General features: G+C 41.0%; 1 protein-coding gene across 3 annotated transcripts in view; it reads right to left on the bottom strand.

The window, feature by feature from the left end:
• The window catches only part of LOC125451099 (hyaluronan and proteoglycan link protein 1-like), a 98714-nt gene extending 82948 nt beyond the window's left edge, over window positions 1-15766 (bottom strand). Inside the window, exon 1 of one of the 3 annotated variants that reach the window (XM_059644766.1) lies at window positions 15676-15766. The gene's annotated coding sequence lies outside the window, so the exon portion shown is untranslated. Of the gene's footprint in view, window positions 1-14820; window positions 15002-15147; window positions 15432-15675 lie in introns of those variants that run through there. The other 2 variants (XM_048527812.2, XM_048527813.2) reach the window with 2 other exon arrangements.
• Window positions 15767-19513: the final 3747 nt, after the last annotated feature.

The following is a 19513-nucleotide window of genomic DNA, read 5'->3' as shown; positions in this document are numbered from 1 at the left end:
TGAGAACAAAGTCATATCCATGCTGCAATCTTATTAAGTTCTTTTCAAGCTGGGAGTTTCAAGTTTGTTAAATAGTATATAGTAATATAACATACAACATATTATCATTTTCTATATTTTCTTATGAATTTATTCTTTGTTGTTAAAACAGAAGACTTATTATCTAATTATGTCAACAGGACACTAAATATCTAGGAGTTAAAGGTAACTAGGCAAACAGTCATTGTGCATTTGCCAATTAATTGTATTTAAATCTATATAAAACATCATCCAGAAGGTAGCAGTGCTTTATGATGAATGGTTGGTGAAACAATAATCTTTCTAGAAAATGCACATATTTTGTATAAAAGCATTTAACTTCTAGAGTGCAACACTGGAGTTCAGCCAGACATTCACAATGAGGCCATCAGGTAAAAGAGATGAATGGCACATGAGGGACTGGGGTTGAAGCCTAGAGGCCTTAACAACCATGCCGAGAACTGGGACATTGTCCAAGTAAAGGGAGATGGGCTACTCAACATGCTAGCCACCTTCAGTTTTACTCAGGGTGTGGAAGTAATGACTCAATCCCTCACCCAACTCCCGGAGAATAAAGTTTTGCAGAATTGCATTGCTTTTTAGAAATTGGGTGTATGATATTGGAATGGCCAAATCAAGTTTCTGAACCAAAAATAAAAATCTGGCCCAACAAGGATAAATTTGCAAATGTACAAATGAACACACAAAGGAGGAGCATGTACAGTCCATTCAACCCTTTGAACATGCCCTGCCATTTAATAAGATTTTCACTGATCTAATTACCCCATATTCAATATCCTGGTATAATCATTGACCAGAAACAGAACTGAACTAGCCTTCTAAATGCTGTGGTTACAAGAACAAGTGGAGTCAAGGAATCCTGTAGTAAGTAACTCATTTCTTGACTCCCCAAAGCCTGTCTACCATCTAGAAGGCAGAAGTCACAAGTGTGATGGAATATTCCTGTGTCTGGACTTGTGCAGCTCCAATAACACTCAAGAACCTTAAGAACAAAGTAGCCTGCTTGAGTGGCACCATATTTACAACACAAGCAGCATTGTGCACTATCTGCAAGATGCATGGCAGTAATTCATCAAGCATTCTTAGACAACACTTTACAAACTGATGACCAGTACCATCTGAAGGACAGTGGTTGCAGATACATAGGAGCACCATCGTATACAAATTCTCCTCCAACCACTCACCATTCTGTTATGGAGGCATATCGCCATTCCTATATTGTTATTGGGTCAAAATCTAGAAATTGACACAAAATGGAAAATAGCAGTCCAAGATGCTAGATCATCACCACCTTGTAAAGGGCAATTAAGGATGGGCAAGAAATACCGAGGCAGCCAGCATCCCACGAATGAATAAAACAAAGAAAACATCACTGCCTACCAGATAACCTTTCACCAACTTAGTTGCCTGGAATCTATCTGCCTCTTGACTCTACATTCGAGGATTCTGCTCCCACTCCTTTTCGAAGAAGAGTTCCAAAACTTCACAAACATTTGTGATAAAAGATTTCTCCTTACCTCTTTCTTAAGTAAGTGGACCCTTTTTAATATGTTCTAAAGTTGGTAACAGAAACTATGCTCAAAGAGAATCACAGAGTTGGCACTATTGTGTTGCAGCCCTGTCTCTGATTTGCACATGTCCAGAACATGATTGCATCTTGGGAGTGTATGATGTTTAAGTTAACCTCAAATGTTTAACTCTGATCTTGGTCAGCCTGACATCAACTCCTTTCTGCCACCTTTCATTGATCTATTTTGCTAATCTTTTTCTAATGAAAAAAAAATTCATCATGGAATGCTGTCCAATAATGTTTGGAAAATTTCAAAGGCTTACATTAATTTTGTTCTGCTGGAAGTCATATTCAATGGCTTCATAACTAAATATATCATTGAGCTCAACTATCTTAACATTCTCTGCTACAGAACATGTTGGGAAACATGCCCAAATGCATTTTATTGTTAGCTCTAAAGCCAAAATGGTGCGTGGGGAGTTGGGGTAGGTATTTCAGCTTATTAAATCCGATTTACTTTTCCTTACTGAACATGGTGGACAACAAAACATTACAACTGAAGAATGATGGAAATAGATTTGTTGCATACTTCAATGTGTCACAGGCAAATTAACCCCTCCTCCCCACCCCATAACCAATTAGTTATCATTTTCCACTCGGTGTCTGTGTCAAATGTTAATGGAACTTGTCAATCTACATTAGAAGTTACAGAATTGTATGAATTAATGCAAAATTAGTATGGCAGAAAGACAATATCAAAATTAAAGTCATTTGTAAACCTGTCAGTATGTTTCCACAATGGCGTTAAAATCTACTGAAGCAAAATCTGAAAATGTTTTTCACATGTCTGCAGCTATCTCACACAGAGAGCTTCAGAACTCAAGATGGCTAAAAGTAATCTATTTAACTTTCTCTCGTAACATGCGATAGAGCATTCCATTTGAATAAAAGTAAATATTTTATCATTGCATTTAAAACAGTCATCATTGCCACATGAAAAGAAAATCTATAATTGATCAATTTAACTTTCATGACTGGAAGTCCTCATCCATGCTTTTCAGTGCAGACTATTCTAGTGCAATCTTCATCAGCCTCCCATTTGCAATCCCTGTAATCTGAGTTTTTCTTAAACTCTGCCGTCATGTCAAAACCCACACAAAGTCCTGATTAGCCCAGGTTTTGTTGTAACTTGTATTGGCCCATGGTTGAGCAATCTCTTGAGTTTAAAACTCTTAGTTTCGAATCCTACCAAAGCTTTACTCCTCCTGAACTTTGTAGATTCCTGCAGCCATCCAAAGGATCTATGCCCTTCTAATTCTAGCCTATTACATATCCTCAATTTTAATTTCTCCTTATTCATAGAATTTAGACATTGCTGGCTCGGCCAACCTTTATTGCTAATTATTAATTGCTCAGAGGGTAGTTAAGTCTCAACCACATTGTTGTGAGTCAGGATGTCACATGTAGACCAGATCAAGTAAGGATGGCCGATTTCATTCCTTAAAGGGCATTAGTGAATTGTGGTCACATGCTCATCATAAGGGCTAGCTTCCTTTTATGCTGATTTGTATTGGATTCAAATTTCACCATCTGTCATGGTAGGATTTGGATCCATGTCTTCAGAACCTGGGGTTCTGGATTACCAGTCTAATTATATTGCCACTATGCAACTGCCTCCTCCCTCAATTGATGGCCATGCCTTCAATGGCCTAGATTCTAAACTGTAGAATTTCTTTTTTCTTTCTCTGTGCCTCTTTTTCCTCCTTTCACGCACACATTAAAAAGAACTATCTTTTGACTTTTGTTCCATGGTTCAATGTCTCCTTGCATGGCTCTGTGTCAGATTATGTTTGCCAACATTCTTGCAAAATTACACTACGCATTTTATTATTACACGTTTGTATGGAAGAAGAAGTTGAAAACTGAAATAAAAGCAGTTTGCATTTTATTTTTACCCATTCTTGCACCTCCCTTATTGCTATTAAAAATGTCATATTGCCCTTACCCTTCATCACTCAGTTACTAAGTGGTGGATTTATGAGTGATTGAACAAAATGAAAACACACAAATCACAAATGAAGTAAAGAATATTGAACAAATGAAGCCAATTCATACCACAGGCACTAAAAAGTCTACACATCGTTTATTCTGTCCAGCTTATTTTATCTCCCCATAAAAATAAAGCTTTTTTCTTGTCTCAAAGCTAAATATAAATTCAGGATATTTACCTAATTTCATGTTCTATATCACGTACTGTAGGCTAATTGTCTCCATTGCAAAGTGTTTATTTTTTCTTTCTAGCATCTCATGCAATGTTGAATTATCTCTAATAAAAACAAAATACTGCAGATGCTGGAAAATATGAAATAAGCTCTCAAGTAGTTACAGCAAACTCAAAACAGCAATTCTGTTTCTTTTCCCACAGGTGCTGCCAGATCTGTTGAACTTCTCCAGCATTTCCTTTCTTTCATAATTGAATTATCATATCATACTCATTTCTGCTTTGTTAATCTTTCTAACGGTCACTGTTAGTATTCTGATACTTCTCAGAGGTCTGCTGATGTCTTGACCTATGTCAGCTACAGAAGAGTTTGGGTGTGAGCGAGACCCTCTGCAGCATTATCTTTTTTCTCACAGAGAAGAGTGCTGAGTTAAGGCACATGATAGTAACTAAAGTGTAATGTAGTTTTCGTGTTAGTACGGGAGTCATATGTGTTACATTACTGATGAGAGTGCTTTTTGGAGTGATTACTGTAGCTGATTATTGTTGGAATGTAAAGACTACAATATTCTGCCAAAGTTTGTCTTGCCAGGACCAGCTCCCAAACCATTAATTTTAAATCAAAAGAATTATTCTTCCAAGTTTATAGTTTCTGACTTAGGGATGGGCTATTGGGTTGATTCTCACAAACCACACATTAATTAGGAGAACATAAGAAAAATGATCTGTGCTAAACTAAAGAAAACCTTTGTCTTTGCTGTGTTTAACTAGCATTATTGCCTTTTTTGCCTTCGTATCACAGAACTAAAGACAGAACCTTGTTCATGTGTTGGAGGTCTCGCCTGCTGGTTGAACAGAGGGGGACGGACCATTGTGTCTCCCCTGGAATCAACACCCTATTAGGCTGACATCCTCTCTACGAGAATATCAGCCAATCAGCGGTCAGGAGCTCTCAGGCTCAGGAGGGGAGGCCATGCACGCTGAAGCAAACAACACCCCGTATTCCAAATTCTTCAGCATTTCCGTCTATTAGGGAATCTTATCCTCCCTATTTCCATACACTACCAGTGACTGCATGTACAAACTGACAACTGCTGTCATTACCCTAGAAGAAGAGATTTGGTTAAATTAATGATCCACTACTGCAAAAATGGTTTTGAACAGCAGGATTTTACATCTCCTGATGCCCAACAATGACTGGTTTTCACATATCAGGATTGTTAGCTTTTGGGGGCCTTCTGCAATTCTTTGTAACTCTTAGGCATAGAATCATACAGCACAAAAACAGGTCCTTTGGCCCAACTCGTCCACTACAACTAAGTTTCCAAAACTAATCTAGTCTCACTTAGCTGTGTTTGGCCCACGTTCTTCTAAACCTTTCCTATTCATGTACTTGTCCAAATGCCTCTTAAATACTGTAACTGTATCTGCATCTACTACTTCCTCTAGCGGTTCAGTCCACATATGAATCACTCTCTGTCTGAAAAAAGTTGCGCCTCAGGTCTCTTTTAAAACTTTCTCCTCTTATCTTAAAAATATGTGCCTAGTTTTGAATGGCCCCTACCCAAAGGAAAAGACATTTGATCTCAATCTCCTATGCTCCAGTCAAAAAAATCACAGCCTATCCAACCTCTCATTATAACTCAAATCCTGAAGTCTTGGTAACATCCTCTTACATCTTTGTTGCATTTTTAACCTACATCAGGTGTGGTGGGTCATGCCAGTTACTGCTAATTTTGTAAATTGGTGGGAACATAAGAACAAGAGGGGATCATCGACCCTTGAGCCTGTTCTACTGTTCAATTAGGATATGACTGACTTGTTTCTGAATCCCAGATATGCTGATAATCTCATCAGAGGAAAATCTAAAGATTTCAGCCTTGAAAGCTTTAATTTAAATAGCTTGTTGTGCTCTTTTGGTATAATTGCTGAATTCTTGGTTGAATACAAACCACATTCACGCAAATTACCTTCATAGTTTAACCCTTTCCCTGGTATAATGTTGTTGAATTTGTGTGTACTCTTCCAAGGCAGATTCATCCTTCTTGACAAACGGTTCCTGGAACTAGGAGCAGGAATTTTCCATTTGTTCCTCTAGCTTGTGTACCATTCAGTGAGATTTTGGCCAATCTGCTACTTAATGCCATGTGCCTGCTTTTGCCTTGACAAACTCTGATTCTTGAGAAGAACATAATGGTCTTGGAATGCTTTCTGTGCCATCTAAAATCTTACTAGTTCTGAAAGTGAAAATCACCAAACTTCCTGAGTACCACAGACTGCTTGTTCATTAAAGGAAGTGGTGAATTTAACCTGCCAGTCACCGTACCTTAGGCAAGGGCAAGGTTGAGAAGGCAGAGTCTTCATGGTGACCTCAACCAGTAGATAAATTGCATCTGTTCTGTTTATCCTATTCTTCACCTCAAACCAGCCATCCACCAACCCAGCCAACCCACCTCCATTACTACTTCTTATTCTGGTGCTGTCGCTCCCACTGCTTCGTGAACCTACCTTTGAAATGCTGCATCATGCTTCCCAAATCACTGCTATATTATTTTAAACCGTCCCCTGTAGCACCAGTAAACCACTTCAGAAAGATATCTGTCCCAGCCCTGTTGAGGTGCTGCATGTATCTGGCTGTATAATTCTCAGCTCTCTCCAAATTGAATCCCATATCCCAACAGCTTTCCTTGTGTCAACTTTCTAGACACATATCATCTTCTCTATCTTTGAATTTCTAAACTCACTCAGCCTCGGCACCAGGAGTCATCCAAATATTACTATATTTGAAGTAATACTTCTTGTTGCCATTATATCTTGATACGATCAGCCAATGAGATGTTTCCTTAGAAAAATATTAAAGATGGCATACCATTTTAATAGGAAATCATGAAGTTAAATGAAACATTGTCTTTTATTTTGAATGGAATTGAATATAAGATTGGGAAATCTTGCTATAATTATACAAAACACTGGAGATCTGAAACACAAACAGAAAATGCTCAGCAGGTCTGGCAGAACCTGTGGAGAGAAAGCAGACTTAACATTGCAAGTCCAGTGACTCTTCACCAGACCTCTCAGTTTTCAACGCTCGGCCTGCAGCCTTGAATTTTATGACATTTTAAATGCACATCCATAGGTGAGGACTCCTGCCCTATCCAGCCTCCCAAGCAGTGCACTCCAGATTCCTATCACTCACTGGGTAAAAAGGAAATCTAAACATTTCACCCTAAAATTAGCTCCCTCATTATTGGCTCTGCAATAAAGGGAGGGCAGTTGCTTTCTGTCCAACAAGTCCATGCCCTCACAATCTTAAACCTCAATCAGGTCCCCCCTTCCGCCTTCTTTGCTCTAAAGAAAATCCAAGCTTATTCAACCTCTCTTCATAGCTAAAATGCTCTATCCCAGGCAATATCCTTGTAAAGCACCACTGCACTCTTCCAGTGTGAAGTCATCCTTCCTTTGGTGCAGTTAGCAGAACTGCATACAGTTCTCCAGCCTAACCAAAGTTTTTGTACAACTTTAATGCACCCTTACTCTCTTATAATCTATGCCATAACTGATAAAATCAAGTCTCCTGTATGCCCTTTTAACTACCTTATTAACCTGTCCAGCCACTTTCAGGGATCAGTGGACATATTGCTGTTCCTCAGAGCTTCCTTGTGTCCTACCATTCAGTCAGTACTCATTTGTCTCATTATGTCTTCCAGAGTGTATCACTTCACACTTTTTGGGGTCAATTTCCATGTGACCAATCCATCTACATCCTCCTGAAACCTAAGAATTTTTTCCAATATTTTCCCTACTTCTGATGCGAGATTCACTGGTGTGTAATTCCCTGGTCTACTTCTACCATCCTTCTTGTAACGTAGAACAACATTAGCCATTCTCCAGTTTTCTTGCATCTCTCTTACAGCCAGAGGAGAATTGAACATTTGGGTCAGAGCCTCTGTGATTTCATCCTTTGCCTCCCACATTAGCCTGGATTATCTGGATCTAGGGATTTATCCAGTTTTAAGCATGCCAACACCTCCCAAACCTCTTCACTCCCAATGTCAAACTGCTCAATAACTTCACAGTCTCTGTTCCTGAATTCTGTACCTCTTTCCTTCTTCTTTCAAATGAAGCCAGATGTGAAGTTTCCATTTAACATGCTACAAATGATCTCTAACTCCAAAAAAAATCCCCCTGATCCAAATGGGCCCGACTCTTTCCCTGGTTATCCTCTTCCCTTTGACATACTTCTAGAATATTTTAGAGCTCTCCCTACACATAGCCACCAGCGTATTTTCATGATCCCTCTTTGCTCTCCTAAATCTTTTCTTAAGTTCATCTTGCGCTTTCCACACTCAACTAAGGCCTCCATTGATTTGCTTCCTTTGTACCTGTTGAAAGCCGCTCTTTCCTTCTCATTCAGTCCTGAATATTCCGAGACATGAAAGATTCTCTGGGCTTCTTCCTCCTACCTTTTACCCTAAAGGAAATATGTTGGCCCTGCATGCTCTCCAATTACTTTTTGAATGTCTTCCACTGTACTGCCATAGATGTAACCTCAAGTTACTGTTCCAAGTCTACTTTGGCCAGATCCTGCCTCATTTTAATAAAATTTGCCTTTGCCCAGGTAGGGAAATCCCTTCCAAGAAGACTATCTGTTCCCTTTTCCAAGATGAAGTTGTCTCCATTCATGGTAAATAGATCACTGGTGGTTTACGGTTCACGGGACTGATGGAATCACATGTGGGCATCGAGGTTCTCTACATTGCTGTGACTGATGGCTCTGCAATGGCCTTTGATGTCACTGTTAAACCATGGCTATATGCTAACCATGTATTAATCATAGCCCACATGTCATTGATGTACATGCTCCAATTTGCCCTGGTGGAGAACTTTGAGCACAAGTACTTATTTTCCTTTGAAGATGTTGAAATAGTGTGCCATTGTGCCAAGCCACCCTGCACTGATACACTGATTGCACATTTCCTTCAGTTGTGGGTCACTAGCTGTTTCCAGTTGAAGCTGGTCACATTTTTCTGACCAAAATGCAACTTTGAGCACATCTTCCTCCTCCTTATTGATTTTGAGTACATCTTCCTCCTCCTTGTCTATGCTGTCAACTAGCAGATTCAGTGGAACATTTTCATTCTTGCTTAGACTTGGCAATCGATACAATTTGTCTGGGATAATCATTTTGGTACCACCTGAGATGTCCAAGTCATAGACCCGTAATTCTGCCAGAAGTCACTGTAGCCTAGGTGGTGCACTTCTCAGTAGTTTGTGACAAATCCTTTCCAATGATTCTGATAGGTTTCCATAGCGAATTGCTGACTGAGCAGGTAAGTATGGAATCATGCGAATTTTAGAGCAAGTATTTCAACTGTGTGATGGAATAATTGGATTGCACTTAAAGTAGACTTTTGGATACAAATGCAGTTAATTCAACACCTTGCATGATGCATGTTTCCATACTTTTTGCAAAGTGTTGATTTGAGGATTGTCTTTTTTCTTTGGTTGTAGTACATCAGAGTGCAGTTTTTTTGCTGACAATGCTTGTTTAAGAGGCTTTACAAATTTTGACGGTCCTTCTGCAATACATTTTGTATGTCTTTCTTAGGGCTTCTCTCAGTGATGACACTTTGTCAAAAAAGTTCAGAACGTATTGTGCCAATAAGTTGAAGAATCAAAGGCATCTCTCTCGGCCATCTTTCTTTTGTGGGGAGGCATTTGTCCTACATCTTTGACTTCACCTGGGTCAGGATAGATTCTGCAAACTCAATGTATAGAGACAAAAGCAAAAAGGTCTGACTATCATTCCCCTGGTACTTCATGTTGTTAAAAGCAAGCAATTCTGCCAGTGAAGGCTCCGATATTGCAGTTCTTGATTTTGCCCATTACTGTGATATTTTCAGCAACGCATGCACATTTTCTGGATTTCTGTGCTATGTTGTTGGACCTTAGCTTGACTGACAAAAAAACTAAATGGCAGTCTTTGTGATAGAGAGATGTTTTTTGAAGATAACAAACTTTTGTTATTCCTTGGCTAAAGGAATCATAAGCTCATAAAATATGAGAGCAGAAATAGGCTATTTGGCCTATTGAGTCCTCGCTGCCATTCAATGAGATCATGACTGATCTGATAATTCTTAACTCCACTTTTCTCCCTTTGAAATAAAGGCCAACATTTCATTTGTCTTTCCTATCACCTGCTAAACGTGTACTCAGGCTATTCGCGCTTCACACGCTTGGGTCCCCAAATCCCTTTGTGCTGAAACTTTCTGTGCTCTTGCCCCATTTAAATAATAATCAACACTTTTGTTCCTTCTGACATTTTCCGACATCAAATTCCATCTGCCAAGTTTTTGCTCGCCTCAGTCGATGCCTTCCTCACCACTTGCCTTCCACCTACTTCTGAGTTATCCACAAACTTGGTGATAATACATTGAATTCTGTCCTCTATCACTCGTATATGTATATAATCATAAATAATTGTGACTCCACGAGAGAACACTGTGGCACTCTACCAATAAATTTGCCATCCTGAAAATTTCTCCTTTATCCTGAAGCTATTAATTAGCTAACCTTCCATCCAAGCTAATGTACGCCCTTGTCCTGGATGAGTGCAGAATCCAGGGTAAAGTTCTCCACATGATTTGCAACCCATCCACCACCTTCAACTTTCACTCTCATCACTAGTACTGTTGCACAATGGCAGTCACGTGTATCTAAAATGTGCACTTCAGTCAATTGCAAAAGTTCTTTCAACAGCACCTTCCAAATCTTCTAGAGCCTGCAAAAATGGGCACAGCAGGCCACCCTGTCTAGAAAAGATACAACTGATCCTTGGCTGTCAGTCGGTCAAAATCTTCCAAATAGCAATAGCAATACACCAGATGGACTTCAGTGGTTTGAGACAGAGATCGAGCATCACCTTCCAAAAGGCAATTCAGGTTGAACAATAAATGTTGGTCTTACAAGGTGCACTCACATTCCATGTATGAAAAATAAATTTTCTTTTCTCGAAAAGGTATTTGAAATAGTTCAATATGTCTTTTGGCTGATATCCTATCTATTGCCACTTGATGGCAGCACCGACTCCATTTAAAACATCTGGAGCCCTTTGGAAATTCTCACTGCCTCAGGTTTCCGAAAGTGCATTCCACAAAGCACTTTATAAGATGAATCCCAGCCATTACAGAATGAAGCCTTTATATGTAAACATTGAATATTTTGCCAAGATTGCAGTTAGAGCCATCAATGCATTGTTATGATCGCCCATTTTAACATCTTGATCCAGGTTTTTTTTGCTATGTGAATGTTGCCTTAATTACATCATGAAACTGTTTGTTATTTAACTGTTTGCAGCCCAGGGTTTAGGGCAATTATTGAGGGATGAACAGTAAAATCTTAGAGTTTGTTAATTTAATCTAACAGATATACAGCTTTCCAAATGAATTTCCAATTTGGACAAGACCAGAAATAATGGGCATTAAAATAATTAAAATCATGTAATGATATCTGTCTGGAAAATTTAGGGGAGTCACAGTTTCTCAATGAATCACGAAAGCGGCATTGCATTCTAATTAAAACCACTGTAACTCTGCCTTCGTACTGTTATTTCACAAACATATTAATGATTAAAGGATTCGGGCAGAGCATGTAGATAAACAGTGAAAATCGTCACACAATGTTGCATTGAAACATATAATGGGCTGCCAGAGTTGGCGCTATTGCCAAAGAAAAGGCTGGACGTTAGTAATCTTCTACCACAGCCTTTAAGACATGTTCTAAAATGTAAGACAAAAATATGATCTCACCATCCTTAACTTTTGCTTGTATGTGTTGTATCAGGTTAATCTATCAATTATTGCGAGAATCCTGCAGGTTCAGCAAATGGTAAATTAACATTTAAATTTACACCAGCGAAACGTCAGAAAAAGGAAAAGTTTCGAGTTCATGTGACCTGTTAGCTGTCAAATCAAATACTGGTTATGTAATATTTTTCTTTTAAAATTAATTGATACCAATGAGAAGTCCAATCTGAAATTGATTGCTCTAAGTTTCAAAATATATATTTTGTACCATTTCACGCTGTAGGCCTGGAGCCTTTCTCCTAGTGCTCCAGCATGCATGGGTTAATGCAGAAGGAGCTGAAAATGTGATAATAAGGAAAGCCTTGTTTTCACATGATAAGTTTCCCCCCTGAAAATGAAATTATGGCTTCAAGATAAAAGAAGTCACACAAATGGAAACTGCTCCTTCATCTTTTGATTTCAATATCATACCATCACTTAGGATTGTTCAAAGTTTTCTGCTTTCAGTGAAATGACCCAATATTTGAAAGATTTTAAAAGATGTTTTGAAAATATTCTTGATATATTTTAAAATGATAGCTTGATGCAGTTTAATCAATGAGGTTGAAATGGGTTTGTCTCAAAAATAAGCATTTTAATTCAGGGTGTCTAGTTTACTATGTTAGTACTCAATTTAAAACTACGGAAATGGTTTCAAAAAATGTTAAGTAGAACCATATGCTAGTTACAGGGTTGTAACTGACAGCAATCAGTTTCTTAATAATTAAAACAGAAACTTTTAAAAGGCATCTATTTGTTTTCAAGGGCCTAAAAAAAACCCTTAACATTTAAAGCCTTCTTGATGATCCGCAATCAAGGAACTGCACACTGTTTAATTCAGCCAGGGAGCATGATCGATTTTGTGAATTTTCCTAACATCGTGTTAAATTCATGCGAAAGTTTGAGGAAACAGATTGCATGCAACATTAGATTTGCACTTGGAATTCCATGGTCTTTTGTTGCGGCTTGGCTGATTTTGAGCAGATTGTGCTGAAAAAAAGACTACAGCCCGAGCGACTGGCATGGTGGCTGTGCACTATTTGACAATATCCTTAACTCACCAGCTTGCTGCACATGTAGGGCATTAAGTGGTTAGTGCTCTGTGCTATAGTCACAATGGCTTTAATTCAAATCCAAATCATGGCACCAATTGCTTTAACTTTCAAAAGGAGAGTAGGTCTATACATGAACCAGGGATGAAAGAGTCTTTGGGGAAAGAGCAAGGCATCGGGGCTAATTGGATAACTCTCCCAAAGAATTAGCATAAACATGATGCACCTAATGGGCTCCTTCTGTTCTGTGAGAATTTATGATTCTATCTTGGATAAGTGTTACCTTTACACAATATACTCTGTGGAATCAGCGAGCAAGGTGCCCTTCAAAGCTTTGCAGAGCAGCTCTTAAACATGTTTACCAGGGCCAATGTCCAGATTTTGGAATACAGCTGAATTACATTAAAGATTTGAGTTTGCCAAAGTCGGCCCGTGTATTTGTGTTCCAATTGTTTCGATTAATTTACAATATTCTATCATCTTAAAATGTGCATTTTAAAAATGTTTTAGGTGTGCCAAAAGTGACTGCACGTGTTGGCATGATATTATTCAACATGAGAGCAGATGTTATTCTTGGATTCACATTTTATACTCGTGTTAATGTCTGGAAAAGGGATTCTAGATTACACTGTCGCCTGATTGAAATTTGGATTCCGGACGTTCGTAGCTTACTGCAGTCAACTGCAAACTGAAAAAAATCACACAAGCATCGCCAAAGACTGGTAGTGTCGGAGGGTCTCCCCCATTGCCCTTGTCCGTAGATAGATTGTACATCTTGTTTAAAAATTGTGTCATTCACATTAACGTTTTATACAGCGCATCTGAAAGGGTCAGAATGCTATACAGTGCAAACCAATCCGTATTTCCCCCCTAATTCGAAGCTGAATGAAGATTCGATGGTGCGACTCATTGATTAATTTTTGGGGGAAATGACATTCCGTGGTGACGATGATGAGCCGATTTTGCAAATATTGATTAAATGAGCAGTAGGTGGCGCAGAGCTGCCATAGAAAATCTCTTCACACCCGTACATGTATAAACATACACACACTGTACTGTCAACAGACACAAACCCTCCCATTCATTCCAATAAAGGAGGGCATTATGAAAAGACTGGATTCTCTTACACTTCGCGCACAATGGTTTGTTTAGCAGATGCCGCTCCTTACTCTTAAAATTACAAAGAAATAACTTGCTCAAATAAACACTTTGTCCATTCTGAGTCCTGAGGGTCACCGGACCCGAAGCGTTAACTGATTTTTTTTTCTTCACAGAAGCTGCCAGACATTTTCCACCAACTCCCAGCCCCCGCCCCGATTTACAGCATCTGCAGTTCTTTCGGTTTTTACTTTGTCCATTCAACTTGTGGGATGCCATAAATGAGGGAAAATGCAGAGCGGCCAGAGATGAACCTCCGTTAACGTAACCTCTGTCAGAGCATTTCGATAAATGGTTTAACATTGGTTGGTCCAGGTAGAATCTAGAGGACGCTAACAAAATAAAGCAAAGAACTGCGGAACTAAAACAAAAACAGAAATGCTGGAGAAACTCAGCGGGTCTGGCAGCATCTGTGGAGAGAAATCAGAGTTAGCGCTTCGAGTTCGGTGACTCCTCATCAGAACAGCCAGTGAAACCGGGTGGCCAATATTAATAATGTTAGCTGAAAATTTCCCAACGGAGCGGTTCACACATTGTGCTCGCGATTCTGATTGAGATGAGATCTGGAATAAACCAGGTTTTTTTAATGCCCCCAAGCTTCCCGGAGCTCTTGACTCAAAAGCTGGAGTGACAGATGACAATGAATCTTCGTGACAAACATCGTATTTCATCAAATAAGACCAGCAAAGCTGCATCTAACATCTATTCCCCAACAATGTGGATGCTTGACCAGTAACCCTTTACATTCAAAACACGTAGTCTAAAAAGATGGCTCATTTCTAATCTTAGAGAGTCGACAGTTTTGGACAGGTCTGTTTTAAACCGAGGAATTCAATAACGAAATCCACATGGCTCGAACATTCTGCAATCGCAGCCAATCACGCCATTAACTACATCTTCCCTACAAATATTTCCCAGCTGCTGACACCCGCTGTGATGGCTTTGTAATGTTACTGTCCACGGGCGACGCGGCTCCCAAGTCCCACCTGTACTTACAGCGGGGACAGTATCGAATCAGTAGAAACACAGGCGGTTCTCGCCGTCAGCATCAATATTCAGTCACCTCATGACCCGATACAGTGCGCGAGGAGTTAAGCTTTTCAATGCACAAAGAGAAACATTTACTTTCCCTACAAAGTTTCACTTCAGTTATTATCTAAAGTGAGAAGGGGAGACTGTGTGGCGTTAACACAGGCATCTGCAGAGCTCCAATCTCCCTGGTCACTCAAATCAGCAAAGGCACTATACCCCTGTTCTTTATAACCTCTAGATCCGTTCGACTGCCAAATGTTCACACTGTTCTAACACATGGATCACACTTACGTGACAGCTATCGCAGAGATTGAATCCTGTCAAAATCATAAGAAAAGTAAACACTTCTCTTTCGGAGTTGCAGCTAAACTTGCGGAGTCCCGCCCGCCTCGTGTTGTTAGCGTCTGTCTCTGCTTATCCCAGTTGAGTGTAGACTGGACTCAGCTCACCTCGGTGGCCTCTGCCTCACTGTTGAATGCCCGCTTGTTGCTCTGGGTGTGGGGGATTTTGGTCTATTGAGGAGGAAGACACTTCTCCCCACCCGGAGGAAATGGCCACCACGTCATAAAATAGTTACGTCCGCCTGTGTGGCTCAGATATAATCTGGAAATTTAACGGGTAAAGTTTCGAAGTGCAAGAAAACCATTGGTGGGAAATGTGGAGCTGTATCTGATTTTAATACAATTCCTGCCTCCTCTTAATTAAAAAAAAGTGAAACCAGCAGCTGGGGTGAAAAGTTTGGTAATGCATAGGCAATGGATAAACTCGATTAAGAAGGAAACGTCTGAAGAGATAGCCGGGGCAATAGAGACAGATCACCTTTTATGAGCTCAAACGCGGTCTCTTCAGTGACTGTTCTTTCCCTCGCTTATTTATTCTGAACGGGATCCACACACTGACAGCGGCCAGGGTTGTGTGACTGCGATGATTAACGCAGGATACCCTGGCACAGTGTGTGGGCTGTCAGATTTTGCTCTGTTTACCCAGGGATGTAACTGGGCTCCTATGTCTAACAGAATGAGCGTTCAATGCAACGTTCCCACCAAGAAAACATCGCAGAACATACATACATTAACAGTCAGGGCTAATAATAAGTCAGGTTTTAGTTCAGTCAGTCTGCCCAGTAAAAGGAAGTCACTTCATATTTCAGCACAGTGCGTTCTTTGAGAGTAGGCTGTGACTTCTTCACAAACGCACTTTTCATTAAACTCACTTCAAGTTTGCAACAGTCTCTTTCTTGAGAAACGACTTCTGAACTGCGCCTTTTCTCTGCCTGCCACTCGACTTTGATTTTCTCGAAAGTGAAGAGAAAAGTTGTTCTCTCGGGTTATTTCTTTTTTAGAAATGAAGCGTACCGATTTCCGCGGGAACTATTTAGAGTGCGCGGCCAAATGGACGTTGGCAGTGAATCATTTTTTTTTGCCGGGGTGTTAATCGCTGCTAGTTTCCCGCTCGGAGTTTTCTCTGTAGTTTGTGTGGGGGGTTGCACTGCGCTTGCAATAAGCCGGCAGTAACATGTTCCCCATTCCGCTAAACGTTGCGGGGCGGGGGGGAGTACAGGCTGGGCGGGGGTCAATTTTGCTTCTTGCTGCTTCCAGACAAAAAAAGGGGCGGGGGTGTGGGTTTTTATGGGGCCAGACTTTCCCCTGACATCATTAGCAGAGCCGATTGCACAGTCCATGCCTTGTATGGGCTCTGTGTTGGGTTCCTTTCTCCTGTACCTGGTCAGGTGCTTAACGGAGACATATTTTGTTGAACCTCGTCTAACCATTAGTTTTCGCTGTTGAATGGATCAACGAAGTGCTGAGATGCTTTTCCCCTTCTTGTTTTAGGCCTTGCGCAGTCTTATTGATGGAGGTTTGACATTATCGGTGCCCTCTCCCACTGGAAGTTCCTAATACTCAAATTCACAGGACGTTATTTCTTGTGTGGTGACGGGGAGAGGTGGTGGGTGGGGAGTGAGGTTGTGTTAATTCCTTTTTCAACATCTCCCTGATTTCTGAGGATTTTTTTTCCCACCAAAAGATTGGGCAGACATGCCAGAGTTCGATCTCCTGTTTGCCTCCGGCAGGAGAGTAAACAGGTGAAGGATGTCCCACCCAGAGAGGACGTGCCAAAGGCTCGGTTCCGCTCGTACCCTCCTTCCCGCTGCAGAGATATGCAATTTGAGATAGGAGCGGTTTCAATAACCGCCCTTCCCTCTCGTCGTGCCAAACCCTGGCGCACTAATGACCAATTCTATTAACCAGGTAGTGTGTTCGTGAGACAGGGCACGGGGACGTGATTAATGTCTTGGCTTCGGTGTGCTAAAAGCGGCGTCAACTTAATCTCAAAGATCTAATGCATAATTCCACACCAATTTTCTATGTGCACGATGAAATACAAGACTGCTCATTAGAAAATATGTTTAAATAAAATATTCTTTTTTGGAGTCCCTGGTGTAATGTTTCATGATACATTGGTAGATTGTCCTTCTGCAATGTGATTTAACCAGCATTGAGATTCTAGTCTTTCTTTACTCGCTGGTAGGATCTGGGTGTCACTGATTGCTCCTCTCTAATTGTCTTTGAGAAAGTGGCAGTGAGCCTCCACCTTAAACTGCTCCAGTCCATGCTCCTGTCATGTTCCACTAATTAACCTTCACATATTTGACAAATGTCATGTTACACTTTACTTGCTTTCTGTAAATCAAGGGTTTGGCTTGTTCCTTCACTGCTAGCTTTCATTCATTTCTGCAATATTCTGGATTCCTCCCGTGGAACAGCTGAAGAACTGAAGTGCAGTTGGGAAAGGATTCACATGCTGTCCCTGTGGTACTTGTGCTTCCAGGAAAGATGTGAAACATTTGTTGCCATTGGAAGGGCTCCAACTCACCTCATTTTCTTGGGTAACTGTTAAGGTTAGAGAATGAAAACCTGCTTTAACACCCAGGGGATTATAAAACAGAATCACAGACTCTTCACAGTGTGGAAGCAGGCCATTCGACCCATCATGTGCATATGGACCCTCAGAAGAGCTACTCATCCAGACCCACCTCCCTATGCTATCACCCATCATTTCCTATGGCTAATCTGCCTAGTCCACCCATCCCTAGACTCTATGGGCAATTTAGCATGGCCAATCCACTTAACCTGCACATCTTTGTACTGCGGGAAGAATCCAGGGCACCTGGAGGAAACCCATGGAGACATGAGGAGAATGTGCAAACTCCACACAGACTGTCGCCTGAGAATCAAACCCAGGCCCCTGGCAACAGTGCTAACTACTGAGCCATTATGCCACCCAATAGATAGAATAAAATCAATAACCACTGAACTCCCAATGAAAATAAAAATACAGGAAATCTGAAACAAAGAGCATGTCAGAGAAACTCTGTAGGTCTGGCAGTTTGGAAGTTCAGAAGAAGTCATATTGGGCTAGGAAGGTTTAACTCAGTTTCTGTCTCCTCAGATGCTACCAAACCTGCTGATTTTCTCCAACATTCTCTGTGTTTGTACAACTGAAACTCTTCAAGCTGACTGTCGCCCAGCATCATCCCCTCGGCCTCTCCCACAAGCTGATCCCAATTTAAACTGACCTGACACTATGAACCCAGCCTGACTTTCCTCTGACCTGCAAACTACCCTCTCAGCCTGTCCTGACACTTTCGAGATCCAGGAGGCAGTAAGGACTGCAGATGCTGGAAGCCAGAGTCAACAAATGTGGAGCTGGACAAACACAACTGGCCAGAAAGCATCCAAGGAGCAGGAAAGTCAACATTGCTGGCAAAAACCCTTTGCCAGGACTAGGGATTGGGAGAGGAGGTCAGAGATAAATAGAAGGAGGGGGATGGGCCTGGGGAAAGGTAGGTGGCGCGGTGATAGGTGGATGCAGGTAAGGCGTTATACTGATTGGTCAGTGGAAAGCGTGGAGCAGATAGGTGACGAGGAAGATGGACAGGCAAGGTCAGGTCATGGAGGTGGGACATGGGATAAGGCTCTGGATGGAGGGATTTGAAGCTGGTGAAGTTAATATTCAGGTCCTTGGGAATATCCTTGTTGTTGAAGGGAAGGGGTTTGAGGGCAGAAATGTGGAAAATTGGGCATATGCAATTGAAAGCATCCTTAATTACAGAGAAGGGGAAACTATAGTCCCTAAAGAAGTAGGATATTTGGGATGCCCTAGAGTAGAATGCCTCATCCTGTTAGCAGGTGCAGCAGAGGTGGAGGAATTGAAAACATGGGATAGCCTTTTTGCAGCAGGGTGGGTGAGAAGGTATCATTAAGGTAGTTGTGGGAGTCAGTGGGTTTTAAATGAATGTCAGTGGTGAGTCGGTTCCTGGAGATGGAGACGGAGAGGCCCGGGAAGGCGAGGAAGGTGTCAGAAATGGTCTGGGTCAATTTGTGGGTGCAGTGGAATGTGTTAGCGAAGTTGATGAACTGCTCGAGCTCCTCGTGGGAGCATGAGGCAGCACCGATACAGTCATCAATATAACAGAGAAAGAGGGGTGGTGCTGGTGTAGTTCTGGAAGTCAGACTGTTCCATGAATCCTACAAAGAGGCAGGAATAACGTGAGTACATGCACTGTCCATATCTACCCCTTTGGATTGTAGGAAGTGGGAAAAATCGAAAGAAAAATTTTTGAAGATGAGGACCGGTTCTGCGAAGTGAATAAGAG

The sequence above is a fragment of the Stegostoma tigrinum genome, chromosome 3, assembly GCF_030684315.1.
Source record: "Stegostoma tigrinum isolate sSteTig4 chromosome 3, sSteTig4.hap1, whole genome shotgun sequence".
In the NCBI taxonomy this organism is placed as follows: domain Eukaryota; kingdom Metazoa; phylum Chordata; class Chondrichthyes; order Orectolobiformes; family Stegostomatidae; genus Stegostoma; species Stegostoma tigrinum.
The sequence above is the reverse complement of the archived record's forward strand: the minus strand, read 5'-3'. Positions and strand labels throughout refer to the sequence as shown.